Raw genomic sequence first — 17,598 nt, 5'->3', positions numbered from 1 at the left:
GATTCTGCTCTAAGAATCAAAAAGAGATGAAGTAGTTGGCTAAAGAGCAGACATGCATTGTTTTCGAGGCTTTCTGATGTAGACACAATGAATCATCATTATGTGGTGGGCACTTTGTGCTATTTAGGGGTCCAGGCCTGGAGCCATTCACATACCCACATCTGCAGACCCAACCCCAAGTAAAACTATGCCATTTAGGAAGTCTGTTCTTATGTTCCTGGACCTTAACTAATTCTTTGCTCTGCATCCCTTTCTGTCCTCTCTGGAACTTCATAATTCTTTACTCTTTTTTGCAACATGGAAAAATACAAATAATCATAGTTAGTTAATGTGTATTACATACTTGGCATGTACAAGGCATTGTGCTGAGCACTTTACATAAATTGAATGCTATTATCCAATAAATATTTATATAGGACTTATTATATATTAGAAGATGTTCCAGGTGCTGGGGATATGGAATAAAGCAGACAAAAATCCCTTCTGGGGCTTCCCTGGTGGCGCAGTGGTTGAGAGTCTGCCTGCCGATGCGGGGGACACGGGTTCGTACCCCGGTCCGGGAAGATCCCACATGCCGCGGAGCGGCTGGGCCCGTGAGCCGTGGCCACTGAGCCTGTGCATCCGGAGCCTGTGCTCCGCAACGGGAGAGGTCACAACAGTGAGAGGCCCGCGAACCGCAAAAAAAAAAAAAAAAAAAAAAAAATCCCTTCTGTATGGAATTTACATTCCAAAGGGAGATAAAGAGTATTTAAAGAGGAAACTATATGATAAAGATGATGATAAATACATTGTAGAAAAATAAAATGAGGAAGGGTGCTGGGAAGTGCCGGTGAGCGTAGGGGAGCAGACAGTGTGGCTATTTTAAGTAGGGAGGATGGCAACGCTGAAAGCTGATGCGCGTGACAGCTCTGTAAGACAGATAATACTGCTATCCTCATTTCACAGATGACACTGAGGCTTAGAATATAAAAACTTTTTCTCAAGAATAGATCTACCTGCTCTTCTTCAGCCAGAGTCTATCTCTCCCAGAAGCATTTGCTATAACTTCCTTCCTAGTTGTAGAATGCAAAGCAATTGTACACAGTTGAGGAATTATATCAGCAGTGGCTATGCCAAAAGTGTGAGAAAGAGATGTTCTGTTTCTTGTGGCTCCTACAATCACGATGGTTTAGCTGGCTTGCTTACCTTGTCTCCCTCTTGAGATAGAACAGACCTCTGCATGATGCTCGGCAGGGTTCTATGGCCATAGAACTAAGACTTCAAAAACAAAAAAAACCTCAGCCAATTTTAAAAAATAGACTTTATTATTTAGAGCAGTTTTAGGTTTGCAGCAAAACTGAGCGGAAAGTACGGAGAGTTCCCACACACACACCCCCATTCCCACCCTGCCAGCCTCCCCCACTATTGACATCTGGCTAGTCTTTTATTTACAAGGGTAACTTCTTCCCTGTCCTGTTCCTTTCTCATGTATTAAATCTGGGCTTCAGATTCCAATACTATCACTCACTGGGTGCTGAGGCCCCGATTCACACCTGGGCTGCCCCATCCATCAGGGGCTGGCTGTTCTCTCTCTTTGCAAGGAGGACGCACCGTGGGCAGAGGAGGTCAGAAGGACGTGCAGGAAACACGGACGGACAGATGACTGCGTTCCTGAGTGCTTGCGGGGCCACGAGCTGCTGCAGGTCTGAGGCCATCCCTGCCTTGTAGCCCTGTCAATTCAACCAACCTTCTCCTCCTGGCCAAGGTTATGCAATTTTCTAGGAATTTCTCAGCCCTGGGTTTCCCCTTTTGCTTTTCAGTTTCTCCTTGTGAGTCAGCTCATCTTGCCCTCCAGACTTGCCTAAAAACTCCATACTGGATGCTGAGCCATGAGTAAATTCCTGTCTGCTGCCACGTGCTGAGTCACCCGGGACTCCTCACTGACTCCTGGCTGCCTTTTGGGCTGGGGGGCTTGGCCTAGGGCTGAGAGGAAGCAGCGGGCAGCCGGATAACCACACCTTCAGGCAGAGGCACTTCTGAGAAGCCGTCCTCCATCCTCGGGGTGAAGATGTGTCATCAGCCAGGCGGGTGGGAGAGGTGCGTGGGCTGGGGTTGGGGATGACATCATGCCTGATCTTTCCTGCCAGATTGGAGGGGAGGTCATGCTTAAGCTTGACTTTTGAGGGAAAAGGAGGTGAAGTCATTGATGAGCTTTCTCTACTTGAGAGTCAAGGGATGAGGTCACATCTGGGTTTGTCTTCTTTAGAAGAGTGAGGTCATGCTGCTGTTTCCCATATTTTGGGTCCTGGAGTGAGGAGACAGGGTACACTGTGCTAGGATTTGCCTTCTTTAAGAGGCTGGGGAGGTTAGGAAGCTGCTGTGCCTTCACAGGGAAGAGCTTGCTTCTCTCTGGGTAGGTGCCTGAGGAAGCAGCCCTCTGGGGCAGCACAGTGTTGGAGAGTTCTGCTGTTCTGCTCGGGAACACCCAAGGCCACACTATGATTTTCATAAGCCCCTTCCTCCATGAAAAAAAATTAAGAATTTTCTTTTATGACTGTGTTGGTATAGAGATGAATAGAATCCAGACTGGAATCATTATTACATATGCATTATTATATTCATTTTCTTCTGATTTTAAAAGTAAATGAAAACATTCTCGTGGGTCTCTAAAAAGTTTCATGGGCCTTAGACTCTCTCTGCCTAATGGGTAAATTAGCCCTGAGGTCAGGGGTCTCCTCATCTTCAGAAAGGAATCTGGGGCTGGAGCAAAACACACAGGGCACCATCAGCTCCCCACCCTCACTTTGCCTGACTGAGATGCTCTGCCGGGAACTGGGCTATGAGACCGCACAGAATGCAGCCTGTCTTCTTGTGCAGACAGGGCACTGAGCAGAAGCAGAGTGGTCCACCAGGCAACAGGCTTGCTTAAGAGGACTGACGTCCGGTGAACTGCCCTTACGCTAAGTACATAATTCATCCAAGAGCAGATACTAGTCATCTCCTCAGGCCAAGGCAGAGATCCACAGGGGCAGGATTTGGAAATTCATGTCAGGTGATCAGTGTTGAGGAAGCCATATAAGGTAAGAGTGATCACATACAGTATTCACATTCATTCATTCAACAAAGATTTATTGAACATCAGCTATGTGCTAAGCACCAGGCCTTGGGGGTTACAAGTTCTGACATTCATGGAACTTTCATAAATATTATACCCTGTACATTCTCCAAGGCATCTATTTATAGCTACAGATAAGTTGGGAAAAAGGGGGGGGAGAAAACCATTAAATTGTGAGAAGCCTTGTCACCTACTACCTGCCAGCAGCCTGATATGCATTGTCACTTGATCCTCCTCACCACCCCATGAAGCACAAATGTAAAGGTATGTGCATACCTCTGGCTGAGATACATGCAGGATCACTATGGGTGCCACACCTGAAGTGTGACTGCCTGCCCCAGACACACTCAGCAACTGGGCACAGCAGCCAGTAGAACATGGAATGAGAGGTCTGCTGGGCAGGAAAGTTCAGCAAATGGAAGTCAAGTTTCAAGGAGCAAACCTAGCTGGGGTCAAAATCCTGGGATGTACAGAACAGGAATCTCAGATCAGCCAGTCTCTTTCAGGCGGGCACCAGCGATCTGGACACACGCAGTTCCGGAAGCAGGGAGTCAGAAACCACGGCCCTGGAGACCTGGACCCAAGCGAGGTGAACACCAGTCCTACAGAGGGAGCTGTCTGCTCCTGACTTGTTTTTGCCATGTGCTGGTGTGTGTGTGTGCGTGTGTGTGTGTGTGTGTGAACATCAACTGGGGCACAGGGAACTGGGTTCCAGGTATTTACAGGAGCCAGGAATCTAGCAGTTTCTGGATGAACCCTGTTGCCTCCTGAGGCAGGGTTAGATTATTGTGTCGACCTCTCAAAAATGTGAAATTGCTCGTTCGTTTTACATTGCCATAGCATCTACTGATTGAAATGATCGAAAATGTACTTAAAAATAATACAAACAGGTATTTTTCTTCACAGGCTTCTTATACTGTCCTTGTTTTTCTCTTATATACTGAGACTCACATATAACTCAGTCCTGCCCCACCTAGGCTTTGTCACATAATAGTAACTCAACAGAATAATATGCTGAGACCCATAGTTGCCATCATCTGGCCATTAACTAACCTCTATTTCTGCTTCTAAGCCCAAACCCCATTACCCACCCAAGTCACTTTAGAAATAGATTATTTTTTCTTCTTTCCCCTCTAAGTATCTGACCAAACCAAGAGCATGTGAGTCTTTGGATGAGATCCAGTCTTCCCAATCTGTATGGTCTTCCCTCCCTCCCTCCCTTCCTCCTTCCTTCCTTCCTTCCTCCCTCCCTCCCTCCCTTCCCCCTTTCCTTCCTTCCTTCCTTCCCTCCTTTCCTCCCTTCTGAGTAGTAAGTAGAGTATATAGAACATAATTTAGTCTGTTTTAGTTGATAATGAAAATCCTTCTGGAAATTCAGATTCACCATTAGGAATTATTTTCATTAGATAGAATGATGAATATTCATGTATGAAGTCTATAGACTAGTCTGAGTTGATAAACCCTTTGAGAAATGTCCTGAAAGTTGGTGATGAGCAATACTCAATTTAGAGTCACTTTTTTTGTGATTTCCCATTTTCTCCTAAAAATCAAAGGCAGAAGAATTTCTGATTAACTGAAGTTTCTGGTTATTTGGTCCCTGGTTAAAGCTTTCTTTGCCACTTTCTTCTCGTCTTTTCCTGATACATCTGGGTTAAAATATTAGGAAGAACCTAACAAAGGAAAAGCCCTGCTCTTTATAAACCATCCACATATTTGTCTGCAAGATCATCCTCATGTTCATAATTACCTCTAGTTGAAAACATTTTATCTTAATTAATTAAAGCACTTCTGCTGCTACCAACAGCAGGGAAGAGTCTCTAGAAAGGACTACAAAGTCACTTAGCCTCTTTAAAACCTCTACTGTCCACAAGTCTAGACAAGCACATGTCTGCCACCACTTTAATATTTTATCTAGCATAGCAGAATTGTGGCAATTACATAGTTTCAATTGCTTCTGCCACACTTGAACTCTACCCACATAATGAACAAACTCAACTTTTAAAAAATGCTTTTCTGTTTTAAATTCCATATATTTTCATTGTAGAAAATTATAAAATACAGAGAAACATAAAGAAAAGTACAAAGATCACCCTTAATCACACTACTAAGTGGTAAACATTAACATTTTGGTGAATATCCCTCAAGTATTTTTTTTATTTACACAATTTTTTATATTCAACTTAAATCTTACATTTTAATAGGGATTTGTTATTTTTCCACTAAAAAATATATCACAGATATTTGTTCCATGCAGGTAAGTATTCATACACAACGTGACGTTTAATGGCTAGGTAGTGTCCAGTTGTGTAGATGTATCATGATTTAGTTAATAAATCTATTGGGAACCACAATTAGGTTGTTGTCTTTTTTTTTTTTTTTTTCACTGTTGTATGTAATAGAGACGTAGACAGCCTTGTACATAAATCTTTGGAAGAAATCCCAGTTACTTCCTTATGGCAAATTCCCAGAAATGGAAGAGTTGGCTGACAGGGCTTAAACATTTTCAAGTCTTTTGCTAAAATACTGCCAAATTTGTCTCCAGAAAGAATGTACCAATACTAGTGAGGCTGAACACTGTTTTACATGTTTAATTGGCCATTTGTATGCGAGCCTTAGGGAATGGTTCATTAATGCCATCTACTCAATTTCCTAATGTGATGGCTATCTTTTACTTATTGGTTTGTAGGTGAGCTAATTGTTAGTAGTTTCCACTGTCAGATCATTTCCAAAAATAAATTTTATGGCAATGTTTGTTTTATACACTTCTTTTTTGTCACCTTCTCTAAGAAGGTTATGGGAAGTGAATGCATGTTAAAAACCCACCAGATTACTTTGCTTCCAAATTTGCAAGTAATGTTTCTCCTAAGTCTACTCATATAATTATTCTGTTTTGAAAATTTGCAGTGACTCCTTTTCACCTTCAGGATGAAAATGAAACTCACTAGAGAAAAGCAACATACCTGATGTAGCAGCAGATTTCTTCTGGAGCTGTGCTGTTCAATACACACTAGATCTAATGTTAAGTATTCTCATCACACACAAAAAAGAATAACAGAGTGCAAGAGGAAACTGTTAGAGGTGATTGATATGTCTGTGGCATAGAGTGTGGTGATGAGTTCACAGGTATACGCTTACCTCCAAACTTATCAAGCTGTATACATCAATTACGTACAGCTTTTTGTATGTCACTCATACCTTAATAAAGTGGTTTAAAAACACAGTAGCCACTAGCCACATGTGGCTACTTAAATTTTAAAAATGAAACAAAATTAAAATTTCTGTTCCTCACCTGCTCAACAGCCACAAATAGTGAGTGGCTAACTTTTTGAACAGCGCTGATATAAAACTTTTCCATCACTACAAATGGTTCTGGACACAACTGATCAACAGATTTAGCTTTTTCCAATTCCTGTATCTGCTCTCTTCTATACCTCCTAGCCTCTACGTAGAATGCCCTTCTCCTTTTCTTTGGCTAATTCCCACATATCCTGCAGATCAGCTTTCACCTACTCTGGAGAAATATCTCCTAACCACTCATGTCTCCAGCCTGGATTGCATGCCCTTCTGTGGCCCATGGGAGCCCTGGGCATAGAATGCCCACTACAGTCAACTGCAGATGTCGGTTCACTGGTCCTTGTCCTCTACCAGCTCACTGAAGGAAGAGTATGTCTTCAACTTCTGATTCCCCAGGACCCAGCTTAGTTTCTGAAAAATGGACAAAGCTTAGTGTATGTTGAATAAATGGTCTGCCCATCATTTGCCCCCATCCTGTACAAGTGCAGTGGTTTATTCTTAAAAATTCTCAAGAACTAAAAAGTATACCAAAAGAAGCATTTAAGGAACAATATATTTATTTTAGGAATACAGTTATTAACTGTAATGAAATACATGGGTATGCTTTATGAACAGCCTCATAAAAGATAGTTACAACAGCAATACTATAACCTTTCTCCTGACAGAGATATAGACATATTACCTTTATACTTCAACAAATATACATCATTGGAATAATTACAAACCATTTCCTCTTAATAATTCTCATAAAAAATAAAAGCTTTTCTGTTATCCTTAGTCTTCCCGAATCTCTCTGGGTTCTTCATCTCCTGTTCCTTCTAAAGTGACAGAATATTGCTGGAGAATGTGCATTTGTGAGCACCAGGTCCAGGGTACTTTTTTATCTTTTAATTTAAAAAATCACTATTCATATCTATTTCTTAGAGAAAAAAATAAAAGACTGATACATGTAAAAAATAAAGGATAACTCACTCATAATCCCATCACCAGATGACAACCTCTGCTTGCATCTGACACATAACTTCCTTCAATTTTTCTCTATGAAGAGATATTTTTTTTGTTTCTTGCAAAAGTGAGATCATACTACCCTTAGATTTTAATTTTTTTCAATTAACACATCATAAATAAGTTTATTTATCAAGAAATATGTCTGTAACATTATTTTAAATGTCTATCTAGTATTTAAAATAACACTGTCCGCTTTTTGGAAGCTTAGATTGTTTCCAATCTTTTTTTTTTTTTTTTCTTCTTGTTAATAGTGCTGTGACGGCTCTCCTGACTAAATGCTTTCCAGGGATCTATAGATCTGAATGTGTTCTCCTCCAAGGCAGAAACAAGGAATGACCTTCTTTGGGGGCTGTAGAGAGAAGAGGTGATTACAAACCTGCCCAGGCCAACACAGAAACAAACCAACCAAATTAATGGGTCAGTGGACCACTGTTAGTGGATTCCCTAGAAAACCGTCTGAGGTAAAGCTTACCTGCTAATGCTTCTCTGGGAGGTGCAATAGCAAGGTCGTGAAAATGAGGGAAAAAGAAAAGCAAGGCAGGGAAGGAGGAAAGTGAGTACTTGCTAACGAGTTGGTCACAGCTTCACCATAAAGCACAGCTGGTTTCTTGGTGACATGGGACAGCTCTGGCAGGGCATAACAAACAACTGAGCCTCAGAATGATCCATAGCAGGGAGGATCCTTGGGTCTCCTTTCTCTCTTTGGTTCAAGTAAATCCCGCCGGCATGAACTCCCCCTCACTTCCAGGTTGTGTCACCTGGTCCGCTCTGGACAGCGGTCACTATGGGGCGGTGTTTCCTCTAGGTCTGAAAGTGGTTGGAAGAGCAAGGGACTCCCTGGATGTAGTCAGGGTGAGCATGGGTTACAGAGATGCTTCCACCATGGCAGGCTCACGGGGTCCTGACAGAAACTGAGCCTCACCCTGAGAGAGGCAGGAAGTGCAAATACACTAAGAAATGTTACCAGCAGAGGAGGCAGATAACCTCTGGCTTTTCAACCTGTAGTTTTCCCAGTAGGCCTATCAAAGTCCTTGGTTTTGAGAAAAAAAGGGATTCTGCAGAGTGCTAGCCACGTGAAACACCAAGTCCCATTCTCCCCAGGAGGTAGGACAGGAATGCAGCATTGTGAAGAATGGGAAAAGGAAATTAAATTCTGTAGGCAGGAAAGCTCCACCTTTCCTCTGGGGACAGAAAAAGAGCAAGAGGTCAGACAGGGACACTTGGCTGAGTCCAACCACGTCCTCCTCTGCATCTTCTGGTCTGGACCATCCAGCCCACGTGACTCAAGCCAGCAGCCGGGCTCAGCCAGGAGCCGGCTTCTGAGAGGGTGGGCAGATACAAACTGTACATCTTGTTGTGCCCTGAGACCCACAGCACCTCCAAATGAGCGCCCCCAAACCACAAGGGGCAGAGGCAGAGTGGGGAAGTTTTGACTCGAGAACGACACTAAGAGTTCAGTTTAATTGAGTGGTTTCCTTTATGACTTTCCAGACTCTAAACAAGGCAAGTTTCCCGCAATCAGCTGGTCTATTTAAAAAAATGGCAGCAAAGGAAGAAACTAGGGTGTGAAAGAAGAGGAAGAGGCAGGGACAAAGGAGAATGAGTCTGGGTGGTTTCCCTGAGGTCTCCCATTGCCAAGGACAAGTTAAAGCAACACATTACTGTTTATGAGTCTCATTATGCACGGCCAAATTTGCTCTGGGCATTGTCAGTCTGCCCACACTTGGCTTCTCCTTGCAGCCTTTGGTTTTCTTCAAGACCAACCAGATGGTAGTTTTTTCTTTTTACAGGGATTTGAAAACAGAGAGGAAGGTCTCAGACAGCCTCTATAAGATTATCCAGGCTTGGAATGTAACTGAGGATAGGCTTAAATTCCTTCCTGTTTCCCACTGCCTGAAGGCTAAACCAAAGAGCTCTCTGGTGTTGGTGGCATATCCAAGGCACCCTCAAGCCGATCTATCCATCCTTACTTCCCATGCATTTCAATGGCTCTTGATCCTTCCCTGCCCCTAAGACCTCCAGTGACATCATGGGCCTCTCAGGCCTGTGTGCCCATTCAAAAATCTCTTTCCCCACAGTGCTCTCAATTCTTCCTGGGCATCACCTGCATCAGGACTCGACTCAGGTTCACCTCCTGAAACCCTTCCTGTCATCAGGTGAATCTGACTGCATCCTCCCTGTGCCCATGTGTAGTGTGAATGGACATCAAGGTGAGCTCTTGGAACACACTGTAGCTATTGGAGACACGGCTGTCATTTCCTACTACATTATGAACTATTTAAACACAGGAATCGTATTCATTTTTGAACTTTCAGCATCTAGAACAGTGTCTGGCACCTGGAATGTGCTCAGAAAATGCTGGTTGGTGGAGAAAGCGCCTGTGTTTCCAGCGTAGTGCAGTTGGTCCTGTGGATACAGAGGGCTGACTGTTCTACACTATTTTATATAAGGGACTTGAGCATCCATGGATTTTGGTATCTGCACAGGAGTCCTGGAGCTGTGAAAGGAAAATCAAAATGGCACCAGTGCTGCTAAGAGAGCTCTCTAAATGGAGCTGGGAGGCCACTGAGGAAGTGTGACTTGTACACATCTCGCCCGCATAGAAGCTGAACTTTTGACCACTTATTGTCTTAAACGCAGGCACCCAGAACAACTGCCAGAAACTCAAGATGCTTACCTGACCCTTACCTTAAAACAACTGGTGACAGCCTATCCCTTAAGGACAAATGTTTCTTTTCTTTTGTCAGAGTACAGCCTCATGGCTTTTGCCTTTATAAGCCCCTGACTTTTTCTTTTCCCTGGAACACTCTTTTGGCTTTACCTGAATCTGTCTCCCAAAATGCAATTTTTCAGAACCCAAATAAACATTTTTCCTACTTGTAGCCTTCTGGGCTTTTTTGGTCCACAGAACCAGTCCCCTACAGATATCTAGGGACGACTTAACTGCATTTACATGCCTGCTACCCCACTCATCATGTGCCCAATGGTAACTGCTTACCTGTGGCTCTCCTGGGATGCTCCAGCTCCTTGAGGGCAAAAGACAATGCCTTTGAGACGATGCCTAGCACATTCTAGGTGCTAAATAAGTGTTGACTTTAGGAAAATGTGCAGTATGTAGGCTACTTTTTACATTATCCAGAGCTCAGTACATAGTCATAATAACACAAGCAAATTTCTTGAGTGCAAGCATTGAGCTAAGCATGTCTTTCTTACACATTACACAACTAATCATCACAACATCCTTTAAGATGGGTACCCCTCCCCCGCCACCCTCCACTGTATGATGAGGAGACTATGACTCAAGGAACTAAGTGATTTGCTCTAATATACACATCCGGACAGTGGCAGAGATGAGATGTAAACTCTGGTTTGGATTCAGATGCTATGAGGCAGCCAGCATTTGGGCTGTAGACCTTCCTCCCCATATCTCCAGTTACCTTTCAGCATCTGAACTTCCAAGAAAAGGGAACAAGGCTTCCTTCCCAAACTCTACCCAGTTCTCCTCACAGCCCCCACTAACTGCTCTGCATATAGCTAAGCAGCCACTTGGTTGACTGCATTATTACTACATTGTCATTCCATTTTACTTTCTGGCCATCGAACTTTAGGTTGTCTCATAGAGACCTTGAAAATAGCTATGACTTGTGGCTGAGGGTCAAGAATGGAATACTATGCAGCCATAAAAAGGAATGAAACAATGCCATCTGCAGCAACATGGATGGACCTAGAGATTATCATACTAAGTGAAGTAAGTCAGCCAGAGAAAGACAAATACCATATGATATCACTTATATGTGGAATCTAAAATATGACACAAATGAACATATTTACAAAACAGAAACAGACTCACAGACATAGAGAACAGACTTGTGGTTGCCAAGGGGGAGGGGGAGCTGGGGAGGGATGAATTTGGAGTTTGGGATGAATTTGGAGTTTGGGATGAGCAGATGCAAATTACTATATACAGAATGGATAAACAACAAGGTCCTACTGTATAGCACAGGGAACTATATTCAATATCTTGTGATAAACCATCCTGTGATGAAAGAATATGAAAAAGAATGTATATATATGTATAACTGAATCACTTTGCTGTACAGCAGAAATTAACAAAACATTATAAATCAGCTATACTTCAATAAAATAAATTAAAGAAAGAGAAGAAAGGACAACTTAGTAAAGACAGACTTGGTACCAGCATTAGGATATATAACATCTTAGTACTTCCTGAGAAGGGCCAAAATATGGATATCTTTAACATAAACAGAGGCCAGAGAGTTTACATTAACTTTCCCAAAGTCATACATCTGGTAAATGGAGAGTGAGGATTTGAATTCACGTTGGATTCCAGGGCCTGTATTGGAAATGCAGGTCAGGCCTAGATTGTGGTAGATCTTGAAAGGAAGTCTAAGACTGTATTAAGAAGACAGCGAGGTTTTTGAACAGAGGATCAATAAGGTCAGAAGTACACTTTAGAAAACTCGTCTAGTAATGGAGAAGAGAAAGTGAGGGCGGAGGGACCAGAGGTCTGTGGGGAGACCGTTTAGGAAGCTGTTGCCATGACTAGTTATGCTTTGATGAACTTTGCTCTCAGACACATTAAGTTGTGTCTTGAGATGACAGGACAAGTGGAAATGCCCAGAAGCTAGCTGGAGGTGAGAGGTAGAAGAGAAGTGGTAATTAGAGGCAGAGATCTGGGAGTGGCTACAGAAAGGCTGCAGGCAAAGCCCTGAAAGTAAATGAGGTCACTAGTGGCTGGGCTAAGAAGGAAGGGGGCCAAAGGAGTGAGGATTAAGCTTGGAGATTTGGCATTTTCAGAGGGAAGGAGAAAGACAGGAAATTTTGAAGACAGGAGGAATAGTCAGAGAGGTGCAGCTCAGAGCAACGACTTGTAACAAACTGGCTGATAAGACAACTTAACAGCAGACATGAGAACTCCTCTTATGAGATGGAAGTGTGTTGAGAAAAACTGTGATAAGCTGCCAGGGTGACAGGGGTGAGAGTGAGGAAGTAGATAGCGGGAGAAAGTTAAACTACCCGGTGCTGGAAGTGAGGAACTTGAGATTAGGGCTGTGGTGGAGCAGAGAAAAGACCAGAGGGCTGGGGAGAGGGAAGGATGGATGTGGGGAGGGGGGAGGAGGAGGGGTGATAAGGAAGGTAGAGGGGATGGCCAAATCCCTTCGTAGACCGGCTGAAGGGCTGTTACAAAATTAGGGCTCTAAAGTGGCTTTCGTGGCTCTCATGAATGCTCTGTATCTCTCCAAACCTTTGTTAAAATCTGAAATGCACCGAAGCCTGGTGTGTGCACTGGGGGAAATCAAGGAAAGGGCAGATTGTCTTTCAGGTGTAGAACAGGGATCAAACAGGGGGAACAGTGAGTATGAGTGGAAGACATTCTATAGAAACAGAGGTTCAGAGCCAGTGACCTGAATCCATAACCATACCAGAAATTTGTGAACTTTGGGGAGGACACTGGACTTCCAAAGGGCATGGAATGGAGGAATAGCCAATTTCATCTAAATCTTGAGACATTCAGACTCCAACTGACGCCTGTGGTACAACCTTATGGTGGAAGACATACCCTTCAATAGTTATTCCTTCTGAATGAACTAAATATGCTGGTGGATTTTAGAGAGTGAACATGAGCAAGGAGAGCCCTCAGTGAACTGGTTTGGAGATTTAGAAGGATGCAGGGAGAACACAGATCTTAAGGCAGCATTACATAGACAGCTCACATCAGCTGTAGCAGGGCAGGCTGCCCAGCTGTGAGTCATTAGTTTAAATTGTCTGCTGGAGAACACCTCTGGGACTTTTCTGGTCCATTTGCTCATGAGTAATTGTTTCCTAGAAAACTTTTCCAGCCCCCAAATGTTCTTCCTGAGCTAGAAGGATAGGACCTAATAGATAAGGCTGCTGCAAGCAAGGGGCCAGAGGCTTCAGAGACCTGTTCTTGCTGCCTGTCCTGCAGTCACTGTGAGGGTCTGTCAAGAAGGGAGCTAGGGAGGGAGACAGCTTCTGTGCCTGGAAAAGAACGGAAGCTGAGGAACTTGGCTAAGGGACCACGGCAGGGCTCTGCACTTTTCCCCACAGACACTGATAAGACTTTTCCTCTTATTAATTTGTGTAAGTAACAGACCCAGGGTGTATGCATGTTTGTGTACACATGCATCCCTGAGCAACTGAGGAAGCTTTGGCTGACACTGGGAGAAACATATGATAATCAAATAAAATTTCTGAAAGCACCTTGCTTATACCCTGTCAAAAAGTTGACGATTTTTAAGATGTGATTCAATAAAATGAAATGATGGCTTTCTTCCAGTTATTTCATAATAGTTATTCTACCAGGCTCTCCCAGCTTGCCCAAAGAAATTAGAAACAAAAGGAGTGAAGAAAATACTAGCTTTCTCAATTCTCTGTTTTTTTACAATAATCACCAGATGTGCTGAACGATTGTATGAAGTTTGTGAGTGTACTTGGCCTTTATGGATTTTGTGTTTCTTAGCTACAATTGCTTGTGAACATCAGTTATGGAGAGGTGCTGCCCAATGGTTGAAGAGGATGGTGTATATAGTGTGACAGATTATATTTTTCACAGGCGCCTCAACACTATCTCCGGCTCCACACATGCTTCTTACAATGTGACATGGACACTCCTCCCATTGAAAGGTGGGGGTTCATGTCCCCTCTCCTCTGCCCTTGAACTAGACAAGATTTACAGCTATTTCAACCAATGGCAGAAGTGATATCATAAAGTGTGAGGCAGTGTACTTTCTGCCTGTTGGAATAGTCGCCTCAGAACCCTAAGCTATCACCTAAGATCTCTGACTACCCTGAAGCTGACATCCTGTGAGGAAGCCCAGGCTGTATGGAGAGGCCCATCTGAGGTTCCAGCCAACAGCCAGAATCAAATGCCAGACGTGGGAGTGAAGATGTATCCAGAAGATTCTAGCTTCCAGTCACTGAGTCTTCCCAACTGAGGTCCCAGACATCATGGAGCAGAGATAAGCTGCCTTTGCTGTGCCCTTTCCGAATTCCCTATCCACAGAATCTGGGAGTGTAATAAAATAATTGTATCACCCTATTAAATTTTGGGGTGGTTTGTTACAAGGCAATAGTAATTGGTACAGATATGAAACCAGGAGCCCTATGTGGTCCCCGAGTCCTCCTGAGATAATTTGTGGAAGAGTTAGAGCTTCTTGGAATACTATTTGAAAACCTCTGGACCTCCAAGGGCTCCAAATTCTGTGTTTCTAAGAAACCTGGAATTTAATAGCTTTATCAAGAAAGAGAATTGTCTTGCTCAGTGTCATGAACTGAATTGTGTCCCCACAAAAGATGAAGTCCTAACCCCCAGTACCTGTGAATGTGAACTTATTTGGAAATAAGGTCTTTGCAGATTATCGACTTAAGATGGCAGCATCAGGGTGGGCTCTGATCCAATATTCTGTGTCCTTATAAAAAGGAGAAGTTTGGACACAGAGACAACACACACAGAGATAACGCCATATGAAGATGAAGGCAGAGATTGGGTGATGCATCTATCAGCCAAGGATTACCAAAGATTGCCAACAAACCATAGACATATGGAACAGATTCTCCCTCACTGCCCTCAGAAGGAACCAACCCTGCTTTCACTTTGATCTAGAACTGTGAGACAATAATTTTGTTTGTTTAAGCCACCCAGTATGTGGTCGTTTGTCACGGAGCTCTGGGAAAATAATACATTCGAGAACCGGTTTGAACAGGAATGATGGCCCTTTATAGCTCCAAGGCCCTCAGTTAATGCAAGTTAGGCCTCTTGATTCATTCAGCAATATCTTTTCAAGGTCCATCTCATGGAAGTCACAATGGGAAGCACTTTAGAAAAACACAAAGATAAATTAAGTCTTGGTTTCCACAATCATTGGAACACCAACTCTGGAAGGAGAGGTATGATAAGTCCTAAAATAACCACAGTACAAGTGATAAGTGCCCTAGATAATGAGGCATGTAGAAAGTGTTAAGAGAAATTCTAGATAAGCCTTAAATTTCTTTTAAAAAGTCTCAGTGATCTTAGTATAAGTAGAGCCAAAATTAGATTTGGATGGACAGAGTTGAAGGTAGAAGGGGCATTTCTATGAATGTCTAACACTCAGTAGGTCCCTGGCTAATCGATTAAAGTACATAGGTAAAGTGTAACTCCTTTATTGTCAGGTCTATTTAAAGCATTTATAGAGTCCTAGATACATTTTTGTATAATGATTGTTTCCTCCCTGTACACATAAGAAAAAAATGTGTATGAGTCTAAACATTTTAAAACAACCTAGAATGCAACTTCTGTCTTACAAGCATTTACTACGAGGTTTTAAGAGTCAACTTTCAGGCATTTTTGATGCAAGTTCTTTTTTTTTTTTTAGTTTTTATTGGAGTATAGTTGATTTACAATGTTGTGTTAGTTTCAAGTGTACAGCAAAGTGACTCAGTTATACATATACATATATCCACTCTTTTTTTAGATTCTTTTCCCATATAGGTCATTACAGAGTACTGAGTTGAGTTCCCTGTGCTGTACAGTAGGTTCTTCTTAGTTATCTATTTTATATATAACAGTGTGTATATGTCAATCCCAATCTCCCAATTTATCCCTTCCTCCATCTATCCCCTGATGCAAGTTCTTGATCAGATTTATAATTAAAGCTCTCAATAGTCACTAGTAGTTTCTTTTTAAAAATATTTATTTTTATTTGTTTAATTATATCAGTTTCTGAGTTAGGAAAAGTTATTTGAAAATAATGGTCTAGTTAGTTTTCCATACTTGAGATTTGATTGTTTTCACATTGTTGGTAGAACTGAAGGGCAACAAATCAGCCTGAAGTTTAGAAAGTGCACTGAGCATCCTTTATCAGGAGGTTCCCCATTGACTCACACCTCTACTCCCCATACTACCCCACAACAAACAAAAGCCTTATGTAATATAAATCAGGTATTTAATCCCTCTGACATTTTTCATATTTCCCATTTGAAACCAATTCAGTTTCTTTAAGAGGTTATCTGGACTTAAAATATTTATGTAGCTAAATGTTTAGACTGAGTAGTTTTGATTGAAGCTGAATCTCTAGTTTTCAATTTCACAAGCAGAAACTCATTTTAAATACTTCCTCACTTCTTGTAATAACCTAGAATGGAAAATAATTTTAAAATTATACACACACACACACAAACACATATCTATATCTATCTATCTATCTATATATATATATATATGAAGTACTTTCCTGTACACACGAAGCTAACACTACATTGTAAATCAACTATACTTCAATTAAAAAAAAGCAAAGGGGAAAAATACTTCCTCATTAAAGTTAGGGCAGTCAACATCCTGTCTTTATTTCTGGATGCATAAAACAACTAAACCTGTTAGCATGCTGATATTGTTAAGGCTTAGAATGTGACTCCCAAGAAAATATGCAAGTTGCATCACCAGAGGCTAGAACCTGGGGAGAATTAATTAAGAAAAAACCCCGAATAAATAATAAGTCCTGAATAAAGTCTTCCTTACCATTCTAACAAGTATCAGATTAATTTTTTCTTTAACACCACTTAGAGGTCATTAATGTACATGGCCTCAGGTTTTTGTTGAGATTGGCCACATCATAAAGTATTTTTCATAAAGCAATTTAAATCATTAAGAAATATAATTTATACACACAACTCAATGGGCATAAATGGAACACATCAACTATTTCATAAACTTGTGCACATTTATTTCTCAAACTTACAATGATTGTAGCTTCACATTTTGCATGGATTTTATTTATTCTTGGACTAAATCAGCCTGAGATGTTGAAAGCTGTTCAAATGTTACTTAGAGTATGATTTTAACAAAATTATTCCACATAATCTATGTGAAATTAAAATGGAATCCCAAGAACCTTGTAATTCAGACTGAAGAAATGTAATTTTTTCCTATACCAAAATCTCTGCTGAATAGTTGATTTTTTTTTTCTTAGAAGAACTATGGAGGAGATATAAAATGCAAAACTTGCATGTTGCCTCTTTGTGTCACTTTCCCCAAGATCTGTATTACATGAAACTAATAAGAATGGAACTAAATACTTTTTTTAATGGTGCTGTCTAAATGTAACCTGAGTTGAAATAAAATTAATTCCACAACAAGGACCTACTGTATAGCACAGGGAATTATATTCAATATCTTGTAATAA

This window comes from Mesoplodon mirus (assembly GCF_964341445.2).
Source record: "Mesoplodon mirus genome assembly, chromosome: 3".
In the NCBI taxonomy this organism is placed as follows: Eukaryota; Metazoa; Chordata; class Mammalia; order Artiodactyla; family Ziphiidae; genus Mesoplodon; species Mesoplodon mirus.
The sequence above is the reverse complement of the archived record's forward strand: the minus strand, read 5'-3'. Positions refer to the sequence as shown.